The sequence below is a fragment of the Apodemus sylvaticus genome, chromosome 7 (assembly GCF_947179515.1).
Source record: "Apodemus sylvaticus chromosome 7, mApoSyl1.1, whole genome shotgun sequence".
In the NCBI taxonomy this organism is placed as follows: domain Eukaryota; kingdom Metazoa; phylum Chordata; class Mammalia; order Rodentia; family Muridae; genus Apodemus; species Apodemus sylvaticus.
This window is the reverse complement of record NC_067478.1, coordinates 9259310-9276456: the sequence shown is the minus strand read 5'-3', so window position 1 is coordinate 9276456 and position 17147 is coordinate 9259310.

The window sequence follows — 17147 nt, the reverse complement described above, 5'->3', positions numbered from 1 at the left end:
TTTATTTTCTCCTGTGGTGGTCCTGTGGCACCCCACTTTTGGTTTATTTCTAATGCTCTCCTGTTTGTGAGAAAGTCCTCAAAGGATTATCTGAGGGAACATAAAATTCACCAGTCATTATCGGTATACTAAGCCCCGTCAAGTTTGCAGGAACACTTTGTGGGAGACCATTTCCTGGCATACAAGGGCCATTGTCTTTCGTCTCCACACAGCTATTCCCATGAGGAGCGCTCACATGAGACCCAGCCTTACCTTTCTCTCACCCCTGTGTGACCTTCTGGGCACTGGACCAAGAAGCAGGATTCTGTTCCTTCTGGTGACCCGCCCTCAGGCTGTCTTAAGGTCTTCCCTCACATTCAGCTCAAGCTGTCTGTCACTTAGGAAGGACTGGCCACTCCCCGTTTGGCAGCCCTCTGCTGGGTAGACCAGCGTTCTGGTAGACAGTGGAATGGCGGTGACTGGAGGTTGGATGGTCAGTGAAGCTGAAGGGACAAGAAGAGGCGTGCCATTGAGGCCCAAGTGAGAACGTTGTGCTGTCTGTCGCATGATGGGAGACTATGGAGCAAACAATGCATGCTGTCCATTCCTTCTTACAGTTTATTTCCTTTATGTGCATGGCTGCTTTGCCTGCATGCATCTCTGCGCACCAGATGCCTGCCTGGTACCCGTGGAGGCCTGAAGAGGATCAGATACCCTGGAACTAGAATTATAGAAGGTTGTGAGCGTTCATGTGCGTGCTGGGAATTGAACCCAGGTCCTCTAGAAGACTAACCAGGCTCTTAACTACTGAGCCATCTCTCCAGCCCTGTACTGTGTATTTCAAGAAGACTGGAAAAAGAAGTGTCATGATGCATTCTTGTAATACCATAAAATAGAAGCTGGAGGCAGGAGGATTAGGAGTTCAAGTCCATCCTCACATCCTTAGTTACACAGTATGTCCAAGGCCAGCCCAGGCTCTATTTTACTCTGTCTTAAAAAAAATGCAGAGGGAAGGGACATCTAAATGGCTCAGTTAGAAATGGTGCTTATCACCAGGCCTTAAAGTCTGAGTTCAATGTTCCGGATTCACAAGTACCCACCTCCACTTATGCAAACACGTAACACAGACACGTATACTCAGAGTGTATAAGTGTGTGTGTATGTATGTGTGTATATGTATATATATGTATGTATGTGTGTGTATGTGTTTTTTATATATGCACACACAGTATTATACCATATATACTGTATAGATGCTGTATACAACATGTATACAGTATGTATAGAATAAATATTATATATACTGTATATATACTGTTTACACATATATGTATACTCTGTGCATGTATGTTTGTGTATGTGTGTGGTGGGGTATGTACTTCAACATGTATGTGGAGTTGAGAGGCCAACTTGTAAGAGTTTGTTCTCTCCGTCTACCATGTGGGTCCTGCCCTGCCCCAGTACTGAACTCAGATAGTCATGCTCGAGTGGCAAATGCTTACCCACCGGCCCATCTTCGTAGCCTAACTTCTCAGGCGCTGTCTTACTTGGTTTGAAACAGAGTCTCTCATTTTGCTTGGCACTTGAGCCTCAGGGATCCACCTGTCTCTGTCTTCCCTGCATGCTATTAAAGCACACGTGCCATGTCCAGCCTTTAAAAAAAATGTTTAATAGTGTGATAGATGTGTAGTGATTCCTCACGTGTGTGTGTGTGTGAGTGTGTAAAGGTCTCTATATGTATGCGTGTGCTTGTGTGGAGGCTGGAGATAACCTTGGCTGGTATTCCTCAGACACCATCCACTTTGTCAGGACAGGTTTTCTCATTGTGGAACTCACCGAGCACGCTAAGCTGGCTGGCCAGTGAGCCCCGAATCTATGTGCTGCTTCCTCCTAAGATCTGGGGCTGTAGGCATGTGCCACCACACCTGGTATCAATTTCGATATTGTCCAAATCAATGCTTGGCTTTTTAGAATCATTCTTGACATTCAGTAGAACTAGTCTGGCTACAGTTATATTAACACATAATCACAAATGCGTGTTGCGTGTGAACACACATACACATACCTTATAATAAAGAATAAACACACACACACACACATACACTCACCCAGATCCCTCGTAAGGAAGACTGCCTGAAGTACCATAAGGTATGAGCTCTCACCCTTCAGGAAGGGAAATCAGGTCCTTTGAATACACAACTTAATTTTAGTCATGTCAAAAGAAAATAAAAAGTCTAACTGTGAGAACAAATTTGTCCAAGGTCAACAAAGACGTAAATCATTTTGTTGGTAACTTCACAGCCTGGGATAGTCAGGAATTTCTATTTTTATGTCCTTTGTTGAGAGAATCAGATACCAAACAAATCCTACTGTGATCAGATATCAACAGACAATGAGACTGCCTACCACAGACACAAAGGTCCTCCTTCGGCCTGAAGGGAGTCAGAAATCTATTCTCAACAAGGGCAGCTTCTGGTTCCAGACAGCAGCCAGCAGAAGAGAACTCAGAAACACACCAGAGGCCTGGGCTCTAGGGGTGGGAAGGCATCCGGTGAAATAAATAAATAAAATAATAAAATGTTCTTGTTGGGCAGGAGCATAGCGAAGTTCAGTCTGTAGAGTGCTTCCCCAAAACGTAGGAAGCCCTAGGTTTGATTCCCAGCTTTGAATAAACCAGATACTGTGACAATAGGACAGAATAGAATAAAATGGGATAGGATAGGGTCCGGTCGGGTCCGGTCGGGTCAGGTCGAGTGGAATAGAACAGAATAGTTCTTGCAAGTGCTGCGGGTCTGAGGAGTGTGCTTCTGTAACTGTGTATGAGTTACACACATCATGACAAGCATATGGATTCCTGTGCACTCTTGATGGCTTGTACCTCCCACCCAGTGTGTTTGTAGCAGGTAGGTTGGCAAGGTAAAATTCTGATTCCAAATATGCATTTTGACTATCTATCTATCTATCTATCTATCTATCTATCTATCTACCTATCCCAAGATAGATAACAGTCCTGACTGTCTTGGAACTTTCTTTGTGGACCAGACTGGCCTCAAGCTCACAGAGATCCTCCTGCCTCTACCTTTGAGTGCTGAGATTAAAGGTGTGCACCTCCACTGGCTAAAGATTTATCTCATTGATTGAACAAAAAGCCCTTCACGCCTGCCAGGAAGTTTATGAGCTAATGACACGTAGTTGTCAAGGAAGTAGATTTGCTTCAGCAGTTTGGAGAGCAGACAGCCTGGAAATACTGAGAGGTTTTCTGCTGTGTGTCTGTTGGTTGGTGACAAGTTCTTAAAGTCTGGAGAAATGGTGCTGATCCTAACCGGAAGCTACTCTGGATACAAAGCCATCTTGAAGAACATCAGAGATGGATGGCACCCCAGACTGGCCCTATAACAGTGTCATAATGGCCAGAATTGTCCGCTGTCCTGCAAAGCAACTGCCGCCATGGCCAAGGAGATCACAGATCATCTCTTTTATGAAAGTTATAGTCACCTCATGGACCTTGAACAAAACTGTCCTCAATGAAGGTTATAGACCCAGCTCTGATGTGCAAGGCCTGACGGGACCCTGTCTTAGTCACTGTTCTATTGCTGTGAGGAAAGACCATGACCATGGTGACTCACTCATGTATATGTATACACACATACATACATATATACACACATATATAATTATATATATACACACACACATATAAAATCATTTAATTGGATATTTGCTTTAGTTTAGTCCGGTCATCATGATGGTAGTGTGGTAACACACATGTACTTGCAACAGTAGCTGAGAGCTACATCCTGATCTAATGGCCCAGAAAGGCACAGCTGACACTGGGTCTGACTTGGGCTTTTGAAACTCAAACTTGGGCTCAAAGCCCAGCCCTAGTGACACACCAACTCCAACAAGGCCACACCTCCCGATCCTTCTCAAGTAGTGCCACTCTCAAAAATCAGCACTCAAGCATGCGAGCCTGTGAGGGCCGTTCTTATTCAAACCCAAAGGTCAAGTCTGAGGTACAGCCAGGCATGGGGAGAACAAGTGATTCTTCCTGAACATTCACCTTTAGGTGGTTTGTTTGCTTCTATTATTAAAAAGAAGAAGATGCGGAGAGAAATAAAACATGTGTCTGTCAGCCCAGCATTCCCCGCTACATGTGCGCCGCAGAGAAACACCCCAGATCCTTGTGCTCATGTGGAGAAGAACACCAATTGTGGCATCCTACACAGAAGAGGGCTCGGGAACAACCTGTGTGCCTGGAGCCTGGTGCTAGGGGGACTAGATAAGTGTGTTGTTAAAGGCAGATCATGGGGGCCTGGGGGCAGCCAGAAGCAGTGGATTAAAGGTAGTAATGATCAGGACAGATCATGAAAACATACTTTAAATCACAGTTCTCCTTAGGCCACATGACCAGAAGCCATAGCAACCCCAGAGAACCAACATGTTTCAGGTGCATCTAAAAGCTGGTTGCATGTTTCTTGCCTACATTCACCCATTAAATGGTTCTCTAAATTTTGTAGGGTGAGTTTATATTTAAGAAAATTCTGTACTTCAGTGAGCACTGATGGGGAGATGTATGGAAGCAGAACAGAAAAGGGGATGAGGTGGCTGGAGGCTGACCCAATAGAATAAAATGATAATCTGGGTGTGGGGGCACATGGGTCTGCACAGCACTCGGATGCAGAGGCAGGCGCGTCTCTGAGTTTGAGGCCAGCATGGTTTACATGTCTACCTAGCCAGGGATGTAGAGAGAACCTGTCTCCAAAGACAACAAAGAGGGTGGGGGAGAGGCTCAGCAGCTGTTTAAGGTGTGTGTATGTGTATGTGTGTGTGAATGTGTGGTATGTATGTGTGAGTGTGTGAATGTGTGTGTGTGTGTAGTGTGTAAATGTGTGGTATGTATTGTGAGTGTGTTAAGTGGTGTCTGTGTATGGTATGTGTATAGTGTATGTGAGAGTGTGAATGTTTGTGGTATATATGCGAGTGTATGTGGTGTGGTGTGTGTGTGGTATGTGAATGGGTGTTATGCATGTGTGAGTGGTGTGTGTGTGTGTGTGTGGTATGGTATGTGTATAGTGTATGTGAAAGTGAGTGTATGTTATGTGTGTGAGTGTGTGTGGTGTGAATGTGTGTTATGCGTGTGTGAGTGTGGTGTGTGTGTGTGGTGTGGTATGTGTATAGTGTATGTGAAAGTGAGTGTATGTTATGTGTGCAAGTGTATATGGTGTGGTATGTGAATGTGTGGTGTGTGTAAGTGTGGCATGTGTGGTATGGTGTGTGTGATGTGATGTGGTGTATGTGTATGGTATGTGTATAGTGTATGTGAAAGTTAGTGAGTGTATGTGTGTGAGTTGTATGTGTGTGGTGTGTGAATGTGTGGCATGTGTGTGAGTGTGGTGTGTGTGTATGGTGTGTGTATAATATATGTGAAAGTGAATGTGTGTGTTATGTGAGTGTACATGATATGTGAACATGTGTGTGGTGTGTGTATGTATGATATATGTGAGAGTGTGAGTATGTGGGGTGGGGGGTGGGGGGTGGGGGGTGGGGTGTATGTGTGTGTGTGTGTGTGAGAGAGAGAGAGAGAGAGAGAGAGAGGGAGAGTTTCTGTAGGGTAACCAGCCCCCCCCCCCCTTGCCTGAACGAATGGATTTCCCCTGAGCACCATGGGGCTTTAAGGCCAGGCCAGCCAATGGGCTGTCTCGTCCACATTTGCAGATGTACACAGCGTGTCAAGTCTTTGCCAAGGTCTCTTCTAACTTGCAGATTCTTTGAGGCTTGTGGAAAAGACAAACAACAGTGCACACTCAAAACCAAGAACAAGAAAAGCCTGTTTTTCTTTCCCTGCCTGGTAACTGATACTCTCTGGGCAAGCTGGCTGCCCACACCTGCTGGCCATTCCCAGGGCAGCACAGGCAGCAAGCAGCAGGCGATCCTGCCTGTGAGAGGGAAGCCAACGAGTTGTCTGGAAAGGTAAAGTCCTGCTCATTCCCAAACCCTACAACAACCACTGTGCAGGAGAGACCCAGCTTGTGAGCGCTTCGAAAACAAAAACCTGCTAGGTGACCCAGATGTGTGCACAGGTGTGGGAGCTGCCATTGTGGCCCAAGGACTGCCTGCCCCTCCCCTCCCCCCCCCCCCCCAGTCTTCCAGTTTGTGCCAGACTCCTCCTCCAGCTGATTGGACCATTGCGAGAAAAAGGAGCTCAGCCTGACAGCCACTCCTGGGGGAGCTTAGGATCTGCTGGAGGAGTTACAAAGTATCACAGGCCAGTGGTGGGCGGAGCAGAGGCTGAGGAGAAAGAAAGAAGGAACCCTGAGCAGACAGAGCCAAGATGGTTTACAGACCGCTGGCCTGCCCTGCTTTCATTCGAGATTTCCTCATTCAAATCTCTCGTCTTTCTTTGTGTATTTATTTTGTTTCGTTCTTAAGACACGGACGCCAGTAGCTCAGGCTGTATTCAAACTTGCTCTAAGTTTGCATCTAAGTAACTAAGGATGACCTGGAACTCCTCCTATTTGCGCCTCCACATCCTGAGAGCTGAGTAGACCAGGCTGACTTCAAGCTCACAGAGACCGCTCTGCCTCTGCCTCTGCCGCTTGAGTCCTGGAGTTAACGCTGTGTGCGCCCATGACCTAGCCTTCATAACTATTATTTATGTATTTTATTTTATTATCATTACTTTTTCTTTCTCAACAAGCAAGAGCCCAGCTGCTCTTCCAGAGGACCCAGGTTCAATTCCTAACACCCACATGGTGACTCATCACAGTTGGTAATTTCACCTCCAGGGGATATAGTGTTTGCATTCAGCTTACACAGGCACGACTGCACACGATGCAAGGATACACATTCATAAACCACTCAGACACATAGGAGATCAAATAAAATCTCAATACGAATAAAAAGAAGCTGGCTGTGGTGGCACACACCTTTACTACCTGCACTCGGAGGCAGAGGCAGGTGGATCTCTATGAGTTGGAGGCAGCCTGGTCTACATAGTGAGTTCCAGGACTACATCCTGTCTTAAAACACTAAACAAATAAACAAAGAAAAAATAAGAAAAAAAAAAGGTTGCCCCTGTAGCAGCTACGGCACCTGTAGGTACATCTCGCCTGACAGTTGGGTATTGTAGCACACACAGTTCGCTGATGGGTAAGACCCACTGATAACTCTTTTTCCCCCAGTGGCCGACACAGCAGCTTCTGGCACTATAAACGCTAACCAGCACGGATGTGCTGTCCAAGACAGACGCACCTTGATTTCTCAATGCCTTGCACCCAAAGCGTGTGGTGTCTTTAGCAACGGGGTCTTACCACCTGGTCCTGATAGGCACCCAAGAGTGCCGGCAATAGCCTGTATTCTTTTGGGAGGCCCTGGAGCCTCCCTTCAGCCACCCCGAGGGAGCTATCACAGAGTTGGATCCCTGGCTTCTGGAAACAGCGTTATCCTCCCATGTGGGGCACCTCTCTTTAATGCCCCTAAAAAGTATTCATACATTGCATAGTATATATACAATTTATATGCATATAGATGTATAACACATACACACAAGCACACAGATATAATTTGTCTGTTTGAGGCAGGGTCTCTCTGTGTAGTCCTGGCTATCCTGGAACTCACAGGGACCTGCCTGTTTCTGCTTTCCGCATGCAAGGGTTAAAGAAGGGTACGCATCGCCAAGCCACGTCAGATCATGTCTTCTTAAGTTATATCACAGAGTGGTGGGTTTCAGTCGAGTTTTTAATGCATCTTTCCTTTTGACCGATTCTCTTCCCAGCTCCTGTTTCGCTGTCCCCCACCCCCACCCTGGTCGCCTTTCCACAGTCCTCGGCTCCCTGCAGCACCCCACACACACTTTCACACACAGGTGTTCGACCCTCCTCGACCCCTTTAAGGTCCAGCCCCCTCCCTCTTATTCTTATTTTTGTTTGAGGAACACTAAACATTTTCCACAGTGGCTACGTGGCATTTATGTTCTGCCAGCAGTGTATAGCAGTTTTAATCTCTTCATATCTTCACCAACATTTGTTTTAACATAGTGTTTCATATTTGTTTATTTTTAAATTCAAACTCGAGCGTGTGAATATATGTGTGTGGGTGCGTGCATGTTCCAGTTGACATGTGGAGGGTCAGAGGTCGACTTGTGGGAGTTGGTTTTCGCTTCTGTCATGTACCTTCTGGGGATTGAACTCAGATCTTCAGGCTGGACAGCAAGCACCTCTGCCTGCTGAGCCTTCTCCTGGCCCTACTGAAACTCACTCTCACACTGACAGTCTAGTCTGGAACTCACTATGTAGCCCAGGCTAGCCTCAAACTCATGCCTTGCCTCCTGCCTCAGCCTCCCAAGTGCTGTGATTACAAGCATGACCTACCTTGTCCATTAATACAAGTATTAGAGAAAACAGACAAACCCCTTCTGATGGGTGTGATATATTTTATTGTAATTTTGATTCATGTTTCTTGTAGCCCTGTGCATATTCTCTTGTATTTCCCGGCCATCCTTATATCTCTAGAGAAGCATGGTTCAAGCATTTGTTCATTTATAACTTGGGCTCTTTTGTTTTTATCAGATTGTAGATGTTCTTTATATATATTAGGTATAATCTTCTTTACAGTATTTTTTAAAGATATATTTATTTTATGTATGTGTGCTCTATCTGCATGTACACCTGTGTGCCAGAAGAGGGCATCAGATCCCATTATAGATGATGTGACCCGCCATGTGGTTGCTGGGAATTGAACTCAGGACCTCTGGAAGAGCTGCCAGTGCTTTTAACCACTGAGCCATTTTTCCAGGCCCAGGTATAATCTTTTAACAGTTACATGTTTTGGAAAAAAAAATTGCCAGGTAGTGGTGGCACATGCCTGTAATCTCAGCACTCTGAGAGGCAGAGGCAGGCGGATTTCTGAGTTCGAGGCCAGCCTGGTCTACAGAGTGAGTTCCAGGACAGCCAGGGCTATACAGAGAAACCCTGTCTCAGGAAAAAAAAATCCAAAAAAACAAGAAAACAAAACAACAACAACAAAAACAAAAAAACAAAAAAAAAAAAAAGAAAGAAAGAAAAAGAAAAAAGAAAATAAAATTTGGACTAATTATGGTAGCATATACCTTTAATTCTAAGTCTGAGAAAGCTGAGGCAGAAGAATTTGAGGCTAGCCTGGGGTACATAAGTTCTATGGCAGACAGGTTTATAGAGTGAAATACTGTTTTAAAAAACAAATGAGCCAGGCAAAGAATCCAAGCTCTTGGGAGGCAGAGGCAGGTGGATTTCTGAGTTTGAGGCCAGCCTGGTCTACAGAGTGAGTTCCAGGACAGCCCAAAGCTATGTAGAGAGACCCTGTCTCAAAACAAACAAACAAACAAACAAACAAACACCAACCAACCAACCACCCCCCAAAACCAACAACAAAATTTAATGTACCATTTTCACTTATTAATTGGGCAAAATATTTTTCCAGCATAGTTCCATATTAGGTATATGGGCATGAAAGAGATTGCTTGCATTTGAGTGGTGGGAATTTGGTCATATTTACTGAATGATTAAAAAAAAACACCCTTGAGAGGCTGGAGAGATGGCTCAGAGGTTAAGAGCACTTAGGTCCTGAGTTCATTCTCAGCAACCGCATGGTGGCTCACAACCATTTATAATGAGATCTGGTGCCCTCATCTGGCAGAATCTTGTATATATAATAAATAAATCTTTTTTAAAAAAGGATACATCCTTGAGATATGGTCAGAAGATAAGAGCAGTTGTTGCTCTTGCCAAGAACCAGGATTCAGTCCCCAGCACCTGCATGGTGGTTCACAACCATTTATAACTTTAGTTCCAGGGATTGATTGACACCCTTGTGACCTCCTTCAGCACTAGGTACACACACAGTGCGTCTATGTGCTTGCAGGCAAAATGCTCAGACACATAAAATAAGATAAATAAATCTAAAAATAGTTTAAAGTCTTTAATTGCAGCAGGCAGGAGGCAGAGGCAGGGGACTCACTAGGAGTTTGAGGCCAGCCTAGTCTATAGGGTGAGTTTCAGGACAACCAGAGCTACACAGAAAAAACTCTGCTTGAAATACCAGTATATATAGATATATAGGACTGGAGAGATGGATCAGCAGTTAAAAGCAGTGACTGCTCTTTCAGAGGCTCTAGGTCCAATAACAAACACATACACATAAAATGAAAATAAACAAATCAAAATTGTGTGTGCGCCTCACCCCATGCCACTGTATTTAAGCACAATATGGTATTTTATCCTGTAATCCCAGCATCCTTGGGTATATAGAGATTTCAGGGCCAGCCTGGGCTACATCAAACGCTGCTTCTGTTGTTGTTTTTAAAAGAAGGCGTAAGAAGTGTTGAATAGAGTTAGCATAGCAGATGGGAGAGACGGGAAAGACAGAATGATAGACGGACAGGCTGACACAGAAACCTAGAATGGTCAAATGAACTAAAGAGGAAAGACCCCTATCACACACACACACACACACAGAGTCAGTCGTCTAAGAATGCGCTATGGTAGAAACCGTCGCAGCGGTCAGCTCTGTGAACCGTCCAAATTGCCAAGAACAAACTCTTGAGCCAGCATGTTTACTTCGACTGAAGAAAACCACGGTCATACCCAGTCCCTGTCAGCTGAGCCCACTCAGCAACACGCAGAGTTTGTAGAGCTACCAGAGCTCTTCCAAAGGCTGAGTTCAGTTCTTCTAAACGAGAAGTGCTGCAAAAGGAAGGCTTCTGTGGAAACATGACAGGCCGTGGTGTGTAGGCTCCTACCTCCAGGAGGCAGGGACATCCTGAATTGTTTATTAGAGTTTTAATTCAGAAGAACGGACTGGTTTGAAGCCATTAACCGGGAGGGCAGAGGAGCAGGCAAGGGCCGGTGGCAGAGGCCGGCACTCTGTTCTTTGTACGAGGTGAGAACAAGCACACGGACCTGGGATGTGATGGGGAGACGGAGTGCAGAACGCTAAGGAAAAGCATTTATCATCGTTTGCTCGGAGACAGGCTCTCCTTGGCCTCTCCCTCTCAATTGTTGAGATTACTCCAGGACACCTGGGTTTGCGCAGCGTTGGGGATGGAATCAGGGCTTCAAGCATGCTGGGTATACTTCACCAACTAAGCTACATCCCGGGCTCAGGTAAGTCCTTAATAGAAGCTGAAAGCAGGGGCTGGGGAGATGCTTTCCGAGCAAGCATGAGGACCTGAGGTCAGCGCCCCAGCCCGTGCGCAGGGAACATTCTGGTGGTTATCCCTACATTCCTAGCGCGGAGAGACAGGTGCTCATTGGCCAGCCAGTCTAGCCAATCAGTGAGCGCCAGATGCTCTGTGAGATGCTAGGTCTCAAAAATAAAGGTGTGCGCGGGGGTGGGGGGAGTGGGGGGGTATTGGGGTGGGTGGGGGGGCATTGGGGGTGGGGCGATGGGGTGGAGAGGGCACGGATGGCTCAGCAGTAGCCACACAAACCTGACAGCCTGACCTCAAACCCTGGAGCCCAACATGGAAGGAGAGGGGCAACTCCTAAACATCTTCCAATCACACACAGATACACCATACATGCAATAATAATAATAATAATAATTTAAATGAAAAGGGTACAGAGAGGTAGAAGAAGACACAGATGCTAACCTCCGCCCCCTCAGGCACACAGACAGTCATATGCACACGCGCACACACCTGCCACCTGAGCGTGACACCTGCCAATGAGAAGGCCTGGCTACGCTGCCGCTGGTCAGAGCTCGGCCCCTGGAGAGGGCTGTGAGCTGCCAGACAGCCGAGGGTCTTTGTCCCTACGTGGAGCCGCCTATGCCTATCTTGGATTGCACAGAACCCGCCTGAGGCTATAGGAGGAGACCTCAGACTGAGGAGTCAGCAGTGCCACAAACACAGGAGAATTAACCCTTGGTGTCTGGAAAATAAAGCTGGGCTCTCTGTCCCCGGAAGAGAGATCTGGATCGAATGAGCGGCCCATCAGCAGGCGCTGCTGGCAGGAAGCCGAGAGGCCATCGGACACCTGAGAGCACCCTCCCTGGTGTGGATTTCAGTGACCTCTGGGCCTTCTGATTCTTCGTGGTCACTGGTTCTTGAAACCAGGGGACACAGCACAGCTTAGAGATGTCTCGGGACACCACAGCCAGAGAGTGTGGCTTGAGCCAGCAACGACTGGCATGCAAAAAACAAACAAACAAACAACAACAACAACAAAAAAAAAACCCCAAAAATAAAACCAAATATGCCCCCCTCCAATTTATCTATCTGTTACTTTTTAACTTTTATATATTTTATGTATGATTTGTCTCAGTGTACATTGTGTAGCCCTTGCATTTCGTGCCCACAGACGGCCGGAGAGGGCGTTGGATTCCTTGGAGTTTCCAGTCAAGATCGTAGTGAACCATTATATGGACACTGGGAATTGAACTCAGATCCTCTGGAAGAACAGTCGGCGCTTTTAATCAATGAGCCATCTCTCAACCCCATATGCATATTTTAAAATTAAATTCAAGTTGTTTCGAGTTAGTGTCTCACTACGTAGCCTTGGCTGGCCTGGATCACACTCTTTAGACCAGGTTGGCCTTTACTCCTAATGGTCCACCAGCTTCTGCATCCTGCATGCTGGGATTAACGACGTGTGTCATCCCACCTGGCAGGGGATATTTTTAAATGTTTCAAAGTATTTATTTTATGTCTGTGCTCTGTAAACACAGATTCTCAATTCAATACAAATTGGGGTTCTCTGAGTGCTGGACTTTTTCTGACTTTAAGGGTGGGTTTTATCTTTTAAGTCTCTATTTGTGTATGTGTATGCATTGCCTGTTGAGCACCCCCCCCATTTTCCTGCCTATCCTTATCTTGCCTCCTTCCCTAATTAACCCCTTCTGTCCTCTTAGGCTAGCGGTTCTCAAGCTGTGGGTCGAGACCCCTTTCTCAGGGTCACCTAAGATCACCAGAAAACACGAATATTTAAATTATGATTCGTAACAGTAGCAAAATCACAGTTATGAAGTAGCAATGAAAATAATTTTAGGGAGCAAGTGGGAACCTTTGAGGCCCCTCTTTCAAGGGAGTCTGCTCTCATCTAGCTGAGAATTGAGATTAAACATCACACACATGACATTTACATTCTCGATTCCTCTGACTCTGAAAATCTCCTTCAGCCGTGGTGCTAGGGCAGGCTATGATTGAAAGGTGGTGAGCAGGTTTCTCAGTGGTAAGGGGGTAGAGATACTCACCTGGGGGGGGGGGAGGTGCTCCCGTCTGTGGGGCAGTTACTGTAGCTATTGTTGTAAGGTCCCAAAGACAGGTCAGAGGACTGACAGACAGACAGACAGACACACACACACAACCTGAGGCCAGAGCGATGGCTGCTTCCCTGGTCATCATGGAAATCTCCAAAGGGGTTCAGCCCCTCCCCTACAGGCTCAGGGTAGGCTCCTGGACCGGCAAACAATACAGGCTGCACCCCCAATTTGCCCTTGAATACATAAACATACCCTAACTGACTAAAAAGCTGCATTTAAGCTCATGTAAATAAACAATAGAGTTAGATCTGCACTCTGATGCTGCTCTCCTGAGTCTGAACCCTGGGCACCGTCGGGACTCCAGCTCCGTTTACTCCTCTGCTTCCAGTCCCAGCTCCCACATCCCTCATGTAAAGAAGTGACAGAGAGGGTCAGGGGACTCTCACTAGAGGATTCAGACACAACTCCCAACTAGTTGTATGAAATTCTGCCCTCATTGCACATGGCCTCTGAGTCTCAGGAGGGCCTACAGTAGCCAGGCTGTGAGAGATTAGGGGACGAGGCTCCTTTACACAGCCATGAGAAGACATCATTCCTGTGGTTACGGACCTTCTAGTTAGGCTGTTTTAGGGTTGGCCACATTCCTGCACAGAGCCTGCGTCCACTGTTCTGAGAGTAAGCCGGAGAAACTCACTGGTTCCCCAGGAGGAAGATGGCACTGCCGCATTGCTGAGTGTGTCGCACACATACCCCAGCCTACTCCCACCTGCCAAGAAGAGTCCGGCAACAGATGGGAGGGGCAGGAAATAGATTGACAGACAGCCCACGGCTGCAATCCTTTCCTTAGTGGAGATTAGATCGGTCTTGGGGTTATTTAAAGAGACAAATTGGGGTGTCTACCTAAGATGTTTGTTCTTATTGTGTGAGACCTATTGGCAGGAACAAGTAAGTTGTTTCGGGTGAACACTGCTACAGGTAGTAGCCATACCTCACAGAGCACATATGTGAGCTAGATACTGAAAATAAAACAGCAGCAGCAGCAGCAACAACAAAAAACCAAAAATGAAAATCATAGCATGTCGGTCCAAGGCCCCAGATGCATTTTCTTGGAAACACAGGAGTCTTTGTCAGCAGAACTCCAAGCATTCGTTCACCAGCAGAGGTGAACCATCACGCTCTGGTTCCTTACCAAAGGACACGTGACTCTTCCCCAAGAGCCATTTAATTGGGTCTTTAATTTCATGTATTGAGATAGAGTCGCAGCACAGGCTGGCCCTGAACTTGCTCTACACCCATGTGTGCAAGTCTGTGGCAGTCAGAGGACAACTTTGAGTAGGTGGGTTCTGGAATTAAACTCAGGTCCTGTGACCTTACCCACTGAGCGGTCTTTGACCTTGACCTTGGATTTCTGTCTCTCTTGATGGGGATTACAGGTGCACACTACTGTGCCTGGTTCTTGCGGTTCTCAGGATTAAATCCAGGACTCCATGCAGGCCAAGGAAATACTCCACTAAATGAGCTCCATCCTCAGCTTGGGTTTACTTTTTTAAGACTATATTTAGCTATATGTAGTGTAAGTTGCCCTCTAATTTTCAGTGCTCCCTCTGCCTCAGTTTCCTGAATGCTGGGACTGCAGGAATGCTTTCCCTGCTTGGATAGTTGGCTCTGATAAATTCTAGAGCCAGCAAATTAACACACAAAGACTTAATATTCTTTTCATTTGCTTTGTTTTTCAAGACAGGGTTTTTCTATGTAACAACCTGGCTATCCTAGAACTCGCGCTGTAGAGACTGGTGACACACTCACAGAAAGCTGTCTGCCTCTGTCTCCTGAGTGCTGGGATTGAAAGTCTGAGCCGCCACTGTCCTGCGTGATATTTAGTTTTAATTGCCAACTTGACACAATCTAGAATCGCCTGAGAAGAGAGTCTCAGTGGAGAATTGATCAGGTGGGCTTGTGGGCATGTCTGTAGGTTGCTTTAGTTGTGCTAATTGAAGCAGGAAGAGCTGTCCACTGAAGGCAGCACCATTCCCTAGGCAGGGGTTCTGAACTGTGCTCTCTGTCCTTGACCGTGGATGCAACATGACCAGTCCTCTCAGGTTTCTGCCACTGTCACTCCTCTGCTGTAATGGACTGTAACCTGGAACTATGAATGGAAATACAGCCTTTCCCCCTTAAATTGCTTTTGTCAGGGTATTTTATTATTGCAACAGAAAAGACTAAGGCATTGACTGACCATTGACCATGTTCACGAATTCTCCTAGGTGGCTTGTGTATGGAGCAGTGTATGTAAGAGAGAAATGGTGCTAAAAACCAGGTCTTCCAGGTGGACTGAGCCAGAGATGTCTTAGCGATGGCTGTTCTGGTGAGCACTGGTCTCAGTCTGTGTATCTGGACCACATGTTTTAGACCTAGACAGAAAACTTCAGCATAGCAGGCAAAGTCTTGGGTTGACTCGTGTAGTTCTGGGGACTGGTAGGAACAGGGCCTCCACAGTAAGTAGAGTGTAGCTCAAAGCTTTTTGATCATTGAGGTGAAAACAGCATCTTTCTAGATGGTGTGGTGGTACTTACCTGTAATACCAGCATTTATGAAGGCTGAGGCAGGGGGATCTATCTTTGACCTATCCAGCTTGGCCTCAGGGACAGTCTTGACTGGGCACCAAAGGAATGAAGACAGACAGACAGGTAGAAGGACACAAATAGCTGGGAGTAGAATGAACTCTGATGTGAATCCTCAGTATCCCAGTTCAGTGCGTTTATTATATAGACTTGAACAGAGTCAGGGTCATTGCATACATTTGAACAGGAGGCAGGGTTGTTACACACAGATAAACAAGGGAATGAGATTATTATATACAACTGAGCAAGGAGACAGACTTAGCTAATCTCAGCAGTAGGGATCTCTGTCGAGGAGCAGTCTTGGGCTGTAAACAGCAGTAGACAGCTATGGTGGATATTTCCTACACACACTATCAACATCAGCACGCGGACCATAAGGGAAGGAAGGCTTGGCTGTTTTCCCATGTGGCTAAGGCTGCGGTCCTGGACATAGCCAGCGTCTTTCAATAGCATCCATTCGCTCAGGAGGACCTACTCAGGGCTTCCTCTGCTCATGAACTTGAGGTCAGCCTGGGCTGACAAAAGACTGCAGAACTGGAGAATGCAAGGTGACAGCCAGGCCCAGAAGGGACAGTTCTCACAGCTTAGGACCACACAGTGGACTAATGAAAGCTGTGTGCGTGTGTGTGTGTGTGTGTGTGTGTGTGTGTGTGTGTGTGTATAGGGGGTGGGTTTTTTTTTTTTTTTTTTTTTTTTACCTTTTTTTCTTGGTAAATTTGAAGTTGAAAGAAGTTTTGCCCATGTACGTGGGAGGCAGACATAGAAATTGCTTTATGTGTGTGTATGTGTGTGGGGTGCTTTATCAATGCAAGACAATAGACAATTTAAATCTCGATAACAGTGTAGTGAATTATTGGAGTTTATTGGTACAATGGAGATTTAGGTAGCAGAAAAAATGAGCTGGGGCTGAGGATGTAGGTCAGTTGTTAGGTTGCTTGCCTGGAATGCACTAGGTCAGGGTTTCTGTCCCCAAGACCATCAAATACATAAGCGAATTATCATATGCATTAAAAACACTTAAAGAGAGTAAGGACAGGGTGTGGCTGCCGCTCAGTTGGTAGAGAGCTTTCTTGGCAGGCACAAAGCTCGAGGTTGCATCCCAGCAGCATATAAAGTAGGCGTGGGGTGAACTCCCATAATGTCAGCATTGAGCTGTAGAGGCAGGAGATGCTGAGATGTTTAGGCCAGCCTGGGTTTCACGAGACCTTAGGGGAGTAAGACAGGCGATCGAGCCAGGTCCATAAACACAAGGCAGTTACTGCTCATTCCTGCCAGTGTCACGGTCATACTGCATTGGCTGAGCAAGTCACA